We start from the raw sequence: 13,631 nt of genomic DNA, 5'->3' as shown, positions 1-13,631 counted from the left end.
CTGAGGCAGAAAATCACTGTCACTCAGGCTGCTCTCAGTACTGGAAATGTCCTGTTATGGGACAAGCTGTAGCCATAAACCTGGCAAATTCCTGGGGTGGGAAGGCAGAGGAGCTTCTGCTGCTGGAGCTGAGAGCAAGCCAAAAGCAGCAGGTTTGTGCTCTTCCTGCTCTGAAATTTCTTTTAGGAAATTTCTAGGTCTTTCTATGACTATTGTAGGAACCCTTTTTGTGTAATAAAGGTATTGGGTGAGTAGGAACAGCTAAAAGGTGTTGGTGCAGACTGAAATAAAAATCTCATTAGCTCTCACAGACCAAATACATTTGGTCATAGAATTATGGAGTGGTTTGGGTTGGAAGGGACCTTAAATCCCATCCAGTGCCACCCCTGCCATGGGCAGGGACACCTCCCACTGTCCCAGGCTGCTCCAAGCCCCAGTGTCCAGCCTGGCCTTGGGCACTGCCAGGGATCCAGGGGCAGCCCCAGCTGCTCTGAGCACCCTGTGCCAGGGCCTGCCCACCCTCACAAGAACAATTCCTTCCCAATAACTAATCCCAACCTGCCCTCTGTGAGTTTGAAGCCGTTCCCCCTTGTCCTAGTCCATCTCTTGAGAAAGCTGTTGGCTAAAAGGACTCATATTGGGAAGTTTTGGCTTTATCCTGCCTGGCTGTGTTTGCTTTCTCAAGTGTCAGATGACACACGCTGTGGTTTAGGTTACATGATACAGTGGGAAATGGTCTCTGAAGAGCATTTTGTCTAAATACTCCTGCAGTGTGTACTGAATAGAAATTAGATTTCCTTTGGCTGTAGCTTTACTCATGGAGTGTATTTTGGACGGTGGTGATATTCCAGGAATAGCCATAGAGGCACCAGAAAAGATGGGAATGTCTCCATAGGAAGAATTGTGCCAGACAGCTGATTACACACTATAAATAGAGATTTAAATATGGTTTAAGTAGTCTGTGGAAGGCATCATTTAAATCAGTCACAGACACATGCAGTACAAGCATAATAACATATTTTATCTCTGACAGCGACTGGAGTTAATTCTCAGGTTGGATTTTTCGACATCTGCCTCCTCACAACACATCCCAAAAAAGTCCTAACAAAGAAAAGCTCTGATGTTGTTCAACAAATCGAGCAGAAGAGCAAATAAAGCCTTTGTGGCCGGAGCTGTACATCATTAACTGTGATCCCCTGGGCGCAAGCCACTGTTTAATGGCACTGCTAAAAGCAAAGCAGGAAAAACCCCACCCCAAATCAAGGCCAACTTAAAGGTAACATTGTTTTCGTACCCTCAAAAACACGGAGGAGGAAGATTAGGGAATGTGATTGATTTTTTTGGAAAATGCAACTGATGTTTTTAAGACGCACTCAGGAATTCTCCTGGTTTTCTTGTTTTCCTGTGGCCGGTGTCCTTGATATAAAACATCACAGAAGGTAAATAATGGATCAGAGGTATCATTCCCAGAATCTCTCCTCACACAATAAGCAGGAAACCGGATCATTTTTTACCTATTAACTGCAGTAGGAACAATTCTACTTTCCTTGAAGTCAACGAGGCTTTTCCCATTTCCTTCTGTGGGGCCCAGATCTCACCCTGGAATTGCTGAGGTAGACTCTAATATAAAACCTATTGGAGTCAATGGAATTTCTCCTCCTGATTTTAGTGGATTTTGCCTCAGGCCCAGAATGGACACAATGTTAATATTGCATCAGTGGAGACTCAAAATGCTGAGCCCTCATTTTGTTACTCCTAAACAATAAAATGCAGTCTGTTAGCAACAGTGAGACAGATTTCTTTCAGGGCTGTTGTGAACCCTCTGACTTTGCCTTTAAAGGAATCTGAGGATGCTCTGCATTGTTTAAATTTAACCCCAAAAAACTCATTGATGGCTGCACGTTGTACACAAAAAACTTGCATTTCAGCCATCCCAATTTGGCATAAGACAAACAGAAATATATTTTTTCCCAAATCAAAAGCACTAAATCTTGATAGGGGGAAAAAAAAGCATTGGGCACAAATGCCTTGAATTAAAATAACTGTTTTTGGATGGGTGAAACAGAGCATGGAGTAAATCTCCTCAAATAAAATACCAGCACTCTGGAGGATTAGTTGCATGCTCTATTTCCCCCTCATAAATGTGCCATGAAGTGCTGGGCACTCACCCTTGCTCTGCTGGAATCAAGGTGTGTTATCTCCCTGATGCAGATACAGCCAATCCTTGTCAACCTGTTGAACTGGGGGCTTTCAGGTTGTAGCTGTTTATTAGAGGTGACAAAATCATCACACTTTGGGACATAATAATAATAATAATAAAGGAAAGTAATAATATTTTTCATAGAAGCAAATGCAGCCATGCACTAGAGCAAAATGTGATGTATTCATTAATTTGGAGCCCCTCTTTTAAACTGGCTGTAACTGAGGGGTTTGTATCTTGTTTTGTTTCCTGGTTGGGGATTGGGATGCTTTGGGAGCTGGATGTCATTCCAGCCCTCAAGAAAGGAGCTTTATCAAGCCTGCAGGGATGAGCAGGTTATTTCTCACTCCTCACCTGCTCTGATGTATTGTGGTAAAAACATGTGCCAAAGTAATGTGGAAAACAGGAACCTGCCATGAAGTTCTGGTGTGTCCTCAGTGTCTTACACAGAAGTTGACCTTTCCATGAAACTAAATCAGGGAAAGTCAGCAAGAACAAGACAGAGGACATCATTTGTCACTCTCTAAACCCTGGCTGTGCCCACAGCTGGAGCAGCCTGTGCTGTCTCCATCCCTGCACCTTGGGAAGGGCACGGGAAGTCACAGAAGTCACTGGGGAGGGTGAGAGAAGTGATCAAGGCTTGGAGAAGAAGGTGTGGGAGGGACGCGATGCTTTGCTTTGAAGAGGAGAAACCCAAGCACAGAGACTGAGTCACAAACCCACGATCTGGGGGGAGGATTTTCAACAGATTGCACTTTTTAAAAAATTATTTCTCTGTGCATGGATTCTAAAATGCGTTACCTTTCTGTACCTTCCTATTTTGCATGTTATAGCTTTATAAAATGCGCACGTAATTTTTCTCTTTAAAGAAAACCTGCATGCCTAGGGGCTGGGGTTGGGAGTAGTTAAATTAAATGCTCTTTTCATGGTGAAATAAGGGCAGTGGAGAAGAGTGCTTAAAGAAAGAAACTGTAAAGAGTACATTCTCTGCCTCCAAGGTTTGACCTCACAGCAGCTAAATCCATCCAGCAACTAAATGATTTTACTCTATAAAAGTCTTTGGAAATAGATTTTATCTTTTTTCTTTTCTTTTTTTCTTTTTTTTTTTTTTTTTTCTTGGGAACATATCAGAGCAGTGGAATTGATTTTTGGAAAGAAAATAAGCTCCACAGTGTAAATTATGTTAATTGCAGAGTAAAATGCTAATATTAGAGGTATTTAGGCCAACTTACGTGGAGATGCTCTGCTAAAACTCCTGCCTTCTTGTAGTTAAATATATACTGAACACAGATTTAAGGAGTCATTTAATGAGGGGTTTTCTTCACAGAAAATGGGATTGGATTTTAGAAGAAATGGTTGCATAAGGAGGGTTACACTGGTTACTTGACCCAATTAACCCACCCACTCTTATTCCAGATATTTCTTTTCAACCTCCATGGAGGCCTCATCCTGCTTTCCCTAGACAAGGAATACTCATGGAGAATTTCCACTAGAGCTAGGAGGAAAAGCAGGATGAGGTGGTTTTTGGTCAGTGCTTCTTCCTGGAAACACAGAGAAGGGGAAAAGAGAGAAAATGGCAGAGTGGGCAAAGAAACCATCAAATGAACCAGTCTGATTTGCAAACAGAAAGAGAAACCTGGGCAAATAACTCAGTGCATGAGCTGGAGCAACTCTTAGGGGTTATAACTTGTGTAACTTGGATTTATGTAACTTGTAATTCAAACTGACACCGACTTTGCCACCACCGGGAGGGTCATTTTGTGCTGTTCTTGAGAAATCTCAAGGCTCAACAAACCATCCCTCATGCCATGGATTTAATGTGTACAGCTGACGCTTTGCTGAAAAAATAGCTTTAATTTTGGGGTGAATCATAAAAAAAGAAGGAATTCTTTGTTGGTTGTCAAAGTCATCTTTGTGTCTCTTGGTGCTTTTTGAGGGCGATGTCTGAGTTTCAGGGTTTTGTTCCAAATTCCTGTTTGCATTTTGGATCTTGTTTGAGAAGCTGGAGCCAAAACCCAGCTGCTGGTGTTTAGTGCTGTCCCGCACCACTGGTTTTTGTCATTTGAGGATTGCAAAGGATTTTCTCCTGGTTTTTGGCATCTGTACATGTGGCACGCGCTGCCCGAATCAAGGGCTGCGGGTGTGTGTAGCAAAATTAGCAGAACTGAGTCCAAGCTAAAATATGAGAGGAAAAAAATCAAACATTGATGAAAAAAGATCTTAATTTTCCCAGAAACTTTATCTGGAGCACTGCCATGCTGCTTTAGTCCTCATGCCCAGAGCCCAGGCAAAGTGAGAGCTGGGATGCCAATGGTTTTTGTGGTGAAACCTCCCCCAGTCCCCACCACTGTGCCCCAGCAACTCTTCTTCAGCTCCTCCTGTCTGCTGCCCACAGGGACTATTTTTTAAATTGCTAATTCATTTTGGTTTGTCTGTGTGCAGTTTAGTTAATCTACAATAAAAATTTCCTTTTTTTCTAGTGAGGTTTGCTCCTGTTGCTGGCTGAGGGTAAAAGTGCCATGTCAAGAAAGGGGGGCTGAACCATCGTTAGTGATTTCATGGAAACATTTTAAAATGCAAGAGTTGGATTCCTCCTTCCTTTTCAGTTCTATTTCAGTTTGATTTTGGGCTTTTTTAATGTGAGGAATTTATGGTTTATGCACCAAAGAAAAAGGACAGTGTTTGCTCAGGTCTGAAGAGTACAAAAACTTTCCATTTTTCATCCTCTGAATCCCAGGATGGTTTGGGATGGAGGGGACCTTAAAGCTCCTCCATCCCAGCCCCTGCCATGGGCAGGGACTCTTTCCACTGTCCCAGGTTGCTCCAAACCCCAATGTCCAGCCTGGCCTTGGGCACTGCCAGGGATCCAGGGGCAGCCCCAGCTGCTCTGGGCACCCTGTGCCAGGGCCTGCCCACCCTCCCAGGGAACAATTCCTTCCCCAAATCCCATCTATCCCTGCCCTCTGTGTGTTTGAAGCTATTCCCCCTTGTCCTGTCCCTCCACCCCTTGTAAATTGTCTCTCTCCATCTTTCCTGCAGCTCCTTCAGGAACTGAAGGCCACAACTGGGTCACCCCAAGGCTTCTCTTCTCCATCTGAACAATCCCAGTGCCTCTTTCTGACTCAGCCCCGGTTCAGTTCCCTCAGAAGGGTCAGAGCACCCAGAGCCCTGGTGTTTTCTGTTGTAGGAGTTCTTGAAGGATTTCTGCTGCAAGTTTTGGTAATATTTCGAATAGTAAATGTAATTGCATGTGCTCTTTCCTCTTCATATTTGCATATCTCAGAGATGGCTCCATCCCATAAATTGTGTTCTGGCAATTCTGTGCTTCACTTCATGTGGGGAAGGGGGCACAAAAGGGAGCGTGGCTGTAGGATCTGTAGGATTTTGGGGCAGATCCCCACTAATTTGTGCCGAGGGAGCTCAGAAGTGAAGAAAATGTTCTGGGGAACACAATTTACCAAGAGGAGGGGTGTGGATAATCCCCAAATCTGGATTACATCAAGCACAAAGTTGACTTGGGGCTGTTCTTTGTCACCCAGGACTTTTTTGAACTCGCCTTTCTCAGTGAAAGTCAAATAAATCCCAAACATTTTGAATTCCAGTGCTAACACTCACAGAGATGTTTTGTGAGCTCTCCTGCCAAGCTTTACAGATGCCAGCAGAAGTGTCCAGCTCATTTCTGAAGAGGCTGACATGTGTGTGCCTGGATATTTGGATTAATATTTTGCATCTATTTGGGTGGCAGCATGGATAATGTGCTTCAGGAAAGTTGGGAGTGTAGTTTATTAGAAATATTTGGTGATATATTATTTATTGAGAGTACTATTGAGCTCCTTGTCTGTAAACAATCCAATACTGATTTTAGAAATAATTGTACTAATGAGATAGAGCTTAATTTATCAGAATAACATGAGGAACTGTGCAGCTAATAATGTTCTTTATTAGAGTGCTATAATCAAATTAATGTTCATGTAAAAGCAACATCATAAAGGCAAGAATGGTTAGTGTGTATTGACTTGTGTGAGAAAGACTGGGGGGAAAAATATGTATATGCAGGAAAAAAATATCATGGAAATTCTGCTACAGAGAGATGGATGATCTTTTAAAAACATCACAGTAAATGTATTTATGGAGAGCAGTAGAGGGATCTAACACAGGATATTTTACATTCTAGCTCTGAGATTCCAGCTCCTAACCGAGATTATAAATCCCAGCTCTCGGATTCCTGGTGCAGTCACTACATCAACGGTGTTTAAAGCAGAAAGGCAGCAATGAGGCTTTGTGGAGCTCCTAAGTAGGTGTGTAATTGCACAAAATGCAAATCAGCACCTGGCAACTTCAAATAAGGACAGGGATCTGCAAGGGAGGCCCGGGAGTTCTTATGGAAGTTGTTTATTCTAATAACGACTCCTGAGTGGTCAGAGTGCCCTGGGAGTGGCTCTTTACAGGAGAATAAGAAGCTGTGCTACTCTGGAAGAATCTTTAGTCCTCTTAGTGTCACTGGCCATGTGATCAAGGAGAAGGGAGGCTGCCTGGGGGTTAATCACTGCTTTAATGAGAAATTCCCCCTGCAGAGGTGGGAGAGGTGGGATAGAGACCTGCCGAGGTGAGGCTGCAGCCAACTCAAGCTGCTTTAATTTAACCCTCATTTAGATTAGCTGGAATAAGACTGAATTTAGGATAATGGGGAGATTGTATTAATAATGATTAACATTAAATCCCCCCCTCTGGAACACTGGTGTAGGATTTATTTTCACGGAAGTTTATTCTTTCTTAAAAAGCTCTGGGAATACGGTGCTGAATGAGAATTAGGCAGGTTGAGAGCATTAGGAATAAACTGCTGCTGGCTCAGAGGTTCCACAAATGGGAATCACAGAATGCCAGGATGGTTTGGAAGGGACATTAAGGATTATCTTGTTCATCCCCCTGCCATGGGCAGGGACACCTTCCACTGTCCCAGGCTGCTCCAAGCCCTGTCCAGCCTGGCCTTGGACACTGCCAGGGATCCAGGAGCAGACACAGATGCTCTGGGGAATCCATTCCAGGGCCCAATCACTCTCACAGGGAGGAATTTCTTCCCAGTATCCCATCTATCCCTGCCCTCTGTGTGTTTGATGCCAATCCCTCTTGTCCTGGCACTACAAGCTCTTGTAACTGCTCTCTCTATGTTTTACAGGCAGGGATGAATATCTACCTTTGTGCCCAGAAAAAGGGAAAAGCACTTCGTGGGAAAAGTATTCCTTCATAGGAAAAGAAAAGCATGAGCTGTTTTCTTTCTACCCTTTTTTAATGACACCCTTTTATATTCTGAGTTATCACCATTACAGGGTGCTGATCCTGTGGACAGGACAAGGGACCTAGAAAATTCAGAACATGTGAAATAACACCAAGCTTTCCCTAAGTTATTTCACCTCAAAATTCAAGAATGTCTCCATCTCCCAGATCCAGGCTGGACTTTGCTGATTGGATTTTGGCTGCCTTGGATGGGAGTCCAGAAACTTTGATCGATGTCAGAGCTGCTGTTGCATCTTTAGGATTGAAGATCAAGGGAATAGAGAAACCACAGCTTTGGCAGGATGCAGGAGAGTGGGACAGTGAGCTAAATTAATATGAAATATGTTCACACCTTAACTGCTGTTCCAGCAATTGCTCCGAGCAGGGGACAAACAGGAAAAGCAATTCCCAATTATTTACCGTGGCTGGGAATTCACATCATTACTGAAATGTGAGCCTTCACCTGTTATACTTTTGCCTGAAGAATTTATCAACACTGACACTTCTCTGTTTAGGTCAGTCCCAACAGCATCCCTTTGCCTTTCAGAAATCATTTAATAATCAATCTGAGAGCCTGTTAAACACAAGCTGGGAGTTCATTGTCATCTGGCGAAATCCCAGCCTGCACATTTGGATTTGGCTGTGCTGGGAGAAGAAGAATCAGCCTTTCGTCCACCAGGCAAGCTCAAAACAGGAAAAGTTGCCAATTTTCATCTCCAGCCAGAAATGGAAGTAAGAATATGCAGTATCATGCAGGAGATGGTTAAAAAAACGCACATTTTTTTTCATGTAAATTGGAAGTCTAGACTGCTCATTTGAAATATTACAGTCACCACATCAATAAGAAATGAGAGAAAGCTCAGTCCTTGCCTCCAAATTAATCAATTGCACATCGATCCAAGAACAGAGAAAATAATTTTGAAGTCTTTTCCATCATTTCCTTATCACAAAGTGATCCGTATTTACATCAAAGTCATGTGTTTCCTTATCTTGCAGCTAAGAATGCTTTTTTAAACGTTAAATACCTTCAGACTTTTTAAAAGTCAGCAGATTTGAGAAATGAGCACCTTTCTGTTCTCTGGAGGGAGACCTCAACTCCTGAGCTCCCGTGTGGAGGCAGGAGGTGGTCGTAGCACAGGGAACAGGAAGAGTGTGGGGATGCCCAGCACTGGAATGGGAATAAAACTGGAATGAATGAACTGGAAAGGGAGGAAGGGAAGAGTTCAAGAGTGTGCCAGGAGCAGGCTGGTGGCTCCAGCAATGCAGAGATGCAAGTGCTGCTCATAGACTTTAGACAGAACTTAGAACCACACTAATAACTTGATTTTTCCATGAATATTTGGGATTGATTTAGGATCAGTGAAATCCCCTTTGGAAAGAGAAATGGGCCAAAGCCCACAGGATAACCCAAAGGGTGCAAAGGTCTTTTAAACCTCTGTTGTCCCAATGACTGCCCTTCTTCCCTTCTCCACCTCAACCCTCACCCTGGTGGCTTCTCTGTGTCCCTCTGGGTCATTCTGCTCCTTGGGCCTTTTGAACCTGCTCTTTCTTCCTTTCCAGAAGCCCTGGTTTAAATCTGGGGAGTTTAAACTCTGAGAGTTGGGCTCCCAGTGTTGGTCCATGTGAATCTTGGACTGAATTTCCTCTCCTACAGCTCCTGTTGCCCCCAGCGTTGTGAATTCTCACCACAACTCACCCCGGCATGGCCTCAGATGAGTGGAAATGAATTCCTGGTGCCCGCAGGCTGCTTCAGAAAGGAGCAGCACTAAACCTGGAATCTGAAACAGATCCAGAAGCTTCCAAACCACCAAACCCAGCTGAAGAGCTGTTGAAATGGAGGTTTTGCCAGAGAGCATTGATTTGAGCTTCAGCCCATGCAGTGCTTGGTTCCAGACCATGTCCTCTCTCTGCCTTGAAGAAAGCACTAAATTCCATTCAAACCACTTCAGATGTTCAACAAGATGACATAACTTGGGCTCTAGAAAATATCTGGTCCTAACTGGTTAGAAATTAGCTTTAATATCTGAATTTTTTAAAATTAATATTGTAACTTTGACTGCCCTCATGATCTGTAAAGGAATACAGGTTTTTTAGCATCTGGAAAAGTTCTCAGCCTCGGTGATAAACTTGTGAGGATTTCAGGTGTCTAATTCAGTCTTGTATGGAAGAAATCCTCTTTCCTGCTTTTACCCTTATAATTCCTCATGCTGCTCCTGAATTTTTACATCAGGAGACTGGAGAACAGGATTCCACCATCCCTCTGTTGTTAGTAAGTCTGGATATTTTATTTATTTCTTTTTTCCCTTGTCTCCAAGGCAAACAATGCTGCTTTAAAAAGTTTTCCATGTCAACAACAATCCTTATTGCTTCTTTCCACAGGCCATCATTCCGATGGGATGCTCCTGAGCACGGGGTTTCAGGAGGGAATCAGGGATTTATTTAATGACATTATAAACTTTTCTGGATTATTTTTCATCCTACTTAAATACTCTGAAGTTTCAGTTGCTTTTCCAGCAAAGAGGTCTACCCTCAGCTGCTGGAAATGATCCCATCGTTTTCCTGCTTTGCTACAATTCATGTTGAAACTCATACAGGCCCTGGGTAGTTCAGACTCTCCTCCCCTGTATCCATCACTTTGTATTTCTTAGCACTCCTTTCCTTTTCCCCCCTTTCTGAATATCAATTTAGGCTGGAACTTCCTGGGGAAGCTCAGGAATGCAGTCCCAACAGCATTTGCATTTCGGTAATGGTGTCTCATTTCCATGTTGGATGGCGCTCCCTCGTAGCATTTTCCTGTGTCTATCCCACAACTTATCCCAAATGCTCATTTTAAATAATTTTAACTGGCTGGGAGGATATTTTAAATTTATTTTTTAAACGTTTCTGCCGGCAGAGTGTAATTTGTGAGAGGCAGACAATTTTCTAAATCAAAGTGGAATTCCTGTGCAGGTAGAGGTTGTATTTCATGTGGTACCTGGAGAGCACATGGAGTTATACTTTATTACAGCTGAGCACCAAAGGGAAGGAGAACACTTTGAAACATATATAAATAGGGTGTGCTTTATTTCAAGCTTCATGAAAGGTTTCAAGCTTTGATTTCTGGTGTTATTACAATGCCTTTAATTTCTAGATATTTTTAGCTGTTCTCCATTTGGATTTTTGAAAATTATATTTCAAAGCATGGTTGGACTTGACGATCTTGAAGGATGGAAGGGAAGTTAAAGCCCATCCAGTGCCACCCCTCCATGGCAGGGACTCCTTCCACTGTCCCAGGCTGCTCCAAGCCCCAATGTCCAGCCTGGCCTTGGGCACTGCCAGGGATCCAGGGGCAGCCCCAGCTGCTCTGGGCACCCTGTGCCAGGGCCTGCCCACCCTCCCAGGGAACAATTCCTTCCCAATATTTCCCTATGATTTTCCAGGGTAGTCTGTTCATTCTCCACGGTGCTGAATGTTGAGAGCTGCATTGAAAGATCTGTGTTGTGTCTCGGGGGTGAAATGAGGATGGTGGGTGCAGCTGAAAGATAAAGGACACGGTAAAAGATAAGGGACACATTAAAATTCCTCCTAAACAAGCTGGAATGGAGAATCTTACACAAAAAGCAGCACTGGTAGCCCAAGGTCACCCTCTGTCACTCACTCAGCTCCACCCATCCCCAGCGTGGTGGCATCCGGGTCCTCCAGCTGGAAAAGTCTCCTGAGAAGGACACAGCTGGAGGCTGCCTTGAATTCACCTTCTGCCTGAACACCATCATGAATGATGAATTACAGGTTTATTCCAGGTGCCTGAATATTTCAGCCTTACAGCGAGTACTAAAACACCGTCCTGAACGCTGTCAGGAGAAGTTGATAATACTGAGATTTTACACGAGTGCCTGGATGTGCATAAGGAGCAGGAGAGAGCTGTGTCTGTGCTGCTAAAGAGAAGCAGGACTCAGAACAGCTCTCCAGTAAATACAGAATCCAAAGCTCAGCTCTGTGCCTTGTTAGTGCTCTGCTTTCCTTTTCTCCGGCCCCACGAGTTCCTTGTGCCTCCTCAAAAGTTTTAAAAATGTTTCCTTAGGAAACTTTGGCAAAGTGTTTTATTAAAATCGTGATCCTCCTGACACATTGATGAAGTTCTTCTCTAGTGGAAGCTCCAACGATTTTAATTTCATCAGGAAAACACATGAAAATCAAGCAAGAGGAAAACCATCAAACCCTAATAAATCTTTTAAAACAAATTAAAGTGATGGCTGAGCTGACATATTCAATTTTCAATAAAAAAAAGATTTTCAGCAAGCCACAGGCATTACTCAAAGACTTAAATCTGCAAAACCAGAATTCTGCTTGCTTGTTTGCACTTTTGAGTGCATTAAATCAACTGGGTGGCTGATCTGTGAAACACTGCCCACACTGTGATTCCCAGTGCTGCAAGTTGCAGACAAAGACAGAAAAATGACTTTTCAATGAACTGTCTGTGCACAAATGCTGTGAAGTTTCATGTTTGGGTCATCTGCAAGCCAGATAATTAAGGATGAGGTGTAGGATTTGTGTAGTCACAGGTAAAGGACTTGCTCCTACATAGTTCTCTTCTGAGTAGTGTTGTCCTAAGTGACTTTGCTCAGTTGAACATATAAACACCAGGAAAAAAAATCCCAATCCAAACTGGAAAATTTCCTTCCTCCAAGTGTCCTGTGTAAGGATAACACACTACAGAAACAATATTAATCATCAAGTTACAAAGCAGGGTATCGGTGCAAGTATTTCAGTGCACAGACAGCAGTGCTGTGGGAAGAAAATCCTTATGGAGTTCTCTGTGAACATGAGGGGAAATGAGTGGATGAAAACTCTGATTTAGGGCCAGGATAGTTGGCTCATGTGTCTGCCCCTGCCTGGAGTCCAAAGAGCCTCCTTATTTCTCTCCTCTCTGATTCTTCAGCCTGAGGGCTCATTCCCATTCCAGTTAACGAAGGTAAACCCCACATCCATCCTCCTTCCATATTTTGCCCCCTTCATGTCTCTTGTCCTATGTCACCTTTTCCATATTGTGAATGAAGGGATATTTCTTGGGCTGATCCCTAATGACTGAATAAACTCCAGAAAACAATGCACTGTTTTCCTGACAGCAACCATAATTACTCTGCCTTTACTCACAGCCTTAGCTTGATGTGTTCCTGATTAATTAGGCAGCATTTTTTCAATCATGAAGCAATTTTAAAATACCCTTTGAGGTCTAACAAGGTGTGCACGCTGGATGCCACAGATTTTACAGTTTAGTTTATTCAGCTTTTGATGATTTGTGCATCCTGCCCCAGAGTCCACCTTTGGATCTTTACCTCACTGCCTTCAAAGCTTGGGCTGCTGTTTCTCTAATGAAATAATTAATACTGGTGACAGAAAAACACAAGGCATGAGTACAGCAGGAAGTGGGTTATGGCCTTTAATTAAAATGAGCACAGAAGTACAAAAGAAATTCCTCTTTTATAATTATCATCTATATTATACTTTTAATGAGTGTCTTGTGTGGATCATCAGGAGGTGGGATGTTATTGATTGCTCCAGAGCTGCGCTCCTTGAGGCACTTCAGCTTTTTCCAGGTAAACTTTATTCAGCTTCTGGTGTGTGGGATGTAAATCTTTATTGGGGATGGTGTGTCAGTAACAGCATGGTAAAAGTGACTGTTGAATATTCCTGGTAATTTGTGGTGCTCTGCGAAGGTCAGCTCTCGGCTGTGGGAGAGGGAGAGCAGCTCCCGGAACAGGCACCAATTTATTGTGGAATTTCTGCCTGGTTAAATGGCTGTCAGGCGTGACAGCTGCATTTATAGCAAGAGTTAATGCTCCAGAATCTGTCAGGACTCTCTGACACCCCCGACCTCATCTTTAATTCAGTCCCACATTTCCATTTTGATGGGCATGGGACGAATGTATCACATGGATGGATTGATCGCTGTTTTTCATATTAATGGTTTGTACCCTCGTGGTGCTGGTTTTGTTGTTGCTGATGTCCATCCTATTAACCAGTCCTGTAATGAAGGCATTCATTTAAAGCCCTCTAGAACAGGGCAATATAAACTTCCTCAAGAATTACTGTGGGGCTATAAAGTTTAGGCAAATGTTCAATCTCTGCATATCCAAAGTCCACTGCATAATTAAAAGGAAGAAGAAACACCCCCAAT

The sequence above is a fragment of the Corvus brachyrhynchos genome, unplaced genomic scaffold (assembly GCF_000691975.1).
Source record: "Corvus brachyrhynchos isolate BGI_N302 unplaced genomic scaffold, ASM69197v1 scaffold544, whole genome shotgun sequence".
Classification (NCBI taxonomy): domain Eukaryota; kingdom Metazoa; phylum Chordata; class Aves; order Passeriformes; family Corvidae; genus Corvus; species Corvus brachyrhynchos.
Note: the sequence above shows the minus strand (reverse complement) of the source record.